Here is a 2,491-nt window from a genome sequence, read left to right on the forward strand (position 1 = left end):
ATCCCAGGCAGGAGATTTTCCCAGCACTCAGCCCCGAGAACCAGGATCCGACATTCCCACTTAATCAGCTTTGGGATGATCCACGTGAAATTTTATAAGCCCCTTCATTCAGGGGGCTGGACTCTCCCCAGTTATCCCAGGCACCAGTGCATCCCCACAACCCAGGGATGCTCCCCCGGCATCTCGGATTAATATTCCCATGGGATTTCTGCCGCTCAGACCCCACCTAGATGCAACCCCTAATTTAGGAGGGCTGACTGCAAAGCAAACACGAATAAAAACATTATATTTTCTTATTTAAGAAGCGTTTTCTGATTTATTTTAATAAATAATATAAATCAAAATAAATAAGTGCTGCTTGCTGACCTCGTCTCTCCGGCCAAGTCACCTCCCTCCACCTTAAAGTTTGCAGGGAAAAAGCAACAGGGACTAAAGCCAGCGCCGTTAATGAACCTCATTAATTAGGCTTGGCCCCAACACAACTAATCAGGGAGGTTTTGGCACTTGGGTTTTTGTTCAGTGCTTCTGAATAAACTCACCCTGAGAAGAAAATGCCCCACTTGGGAGGGCAAAAACAGGCTGGGAAGTTGCTGGCATCCCAGAAAAACAAGGAAAAAGCCACCAAAAAATCCGAAATTCCAATTCTAACCTCATCCATTTGCCCACTGCCCCATGAAACCGCTGTGGGCGACACTGGGAATGCCAAAAGCAACCCATGCTTGAATAAATGTTGTTAAAAAAGCTGGGTTTTTGGGGGGTTTGGGGGAATTCTTTTTTGGTTTGGGGTGTTTATGGGGCTTGGGGTGATTTTTCTTTGCTTTTTGGGGGCTATCCCTCATTTTTTGGGGTAGAAGTCTTTCCTTCACATCACTAAAGGCCAGCTCGGCCACCTGAGGAAAGCCGACGGGCAATCCCCCACGTACGGCGAGCCCGCGGGTGAGTCACGGCGGCAGCGTGCCGCAGGGATGGGGATGCATCACGCCGGGATGAACTTTACTCCAGGAAGGTGGCAGGTAGCAACACCTCTGCGCTCCGACAGCAGCCTCTGCCCCACCAAGAATGAAATAATAAATTACTTTTACAATTTTAACCTTTAGCAACAAAAACAATCCTTAAATATTTAACCTTTAGCAAAAATAAAACCCTAAATATTTAGCCTTTAGCAAAAAAAGCCTTAAATTTTCAAAATTTAGCCAAAAAACCTTTTTATTTTTAACTTTTTAACCAAAAACCCCTTTCTATTTCTATTAAACTCCATCAGCTTGAAGGGGTGAAGGGCCAGAGTTGGCTGCCAGCATTTTTGGAGGCTCGCCCCGAGCAGGGTCACTGTGAGTCAGCTCCTCCCGCTCGCTTCGGGCTTCCCAGTTCCAAACACGCTGCCCAGCCCGATCCAGGAGCCTTTCGGCTTGAACCTCACCATTAAAGGAGAGGCTTAAGATGGCGAGTTAAGGGAGAAAAAAAAACAATAAATAAGTTGATTTTTAAGGACAGCCTTGCATGGGAAACTCCTGCGAGAGCACGCACGAGGTTTGTTGGGTCGGGTTTTTAACTGCTTGCAGAAAACAGCAGCTTTATTTGGAGTTTAGGAAGGGAAAAAAAAAAAGAAGCGACATACTTCCTCTTCTTGCGTCTGTGCAATAAACTCATTCACAGCCTGCAGATACCCAGCCCTCGTGGCTTTTTCCCTACTAGCTCCTCTACCTCATTACAAGAACTCTGCTCACCTTTCTGTTTTAATATATTAATATTTGTCTTTTGCTGCTTCCTGCTTCTTTCGTCACCTGAACACGGAAGCCAGGACACTCGGAGAAGATACAGACCCGTGGGGTGACAGCAGCTCCCCAAACCCAGAGCAGGCTGCGTTTGGCTTTGCAACTTTTTTTTTTTTAACTTTTTTTTTTCCTCCTCCAGCACAGAAGGATTTTGGGATGCTGCCTGCCTCATGGAACAAGGAAATGATTAATCCCTTAAAAAAAAATAATAATAACAATATTCAACACAAAGTGTCCCAGGAGGGAACTTCAGGAAGATCCACATTTAAAAAGAAGTCATAAAAATTATCACGGGAGGCTTTCACGAGCATCCTGGAGTTAGACTGCAAGAGATCCTGTCCTGGGGGCGATGCAGGGGGTTATTGTGGGGAGGCGGGGGTGCCACCTCGCAGCATCTTGCACGATTGTTTGCACACTTGTGCACGCTCGCCGGCGTGAAGACAACCGGATCCAGGCATTGCCCAGGATAACACGCTGGCTCCCAGCCCAGGAAAAACTTACGCACCCACCGAGGGCCGGGTAAAACCTGCTCCTAAAGCCACGGCATGTGCCGCAGCACCGGCGTTTACCGACCCGGGGGGTGGTTTGTGGCCAAAGAAGAGGGGGAGCACCGGTACCGTGGGGATCAGCTGAGATTTTGGGGGATTACAGGAGTGGGAGAGAACTCGCGGTGAGGGGAAGTGGAGTCTGAGCGGCGTTATTTCTGTTTTTTTTTTTTT

Source organism: Pterocles gutturalis, unplaced genomic scaffold (genome assembly GCF_000699245.1).
Source record: "Pterocles gutturalis isolate BGI_N339 unplaced genomic scaffold, ASM69924v1 scaffold6085, whole genome shotgun sequence".
In the NCBI taxonomy this organism is placed as follows: Eukaryota; Metazoa; Chordata; class Aves; order Pterocliformes; family Pteroclidae; genus Pterocles; species Pterocles gutturalis.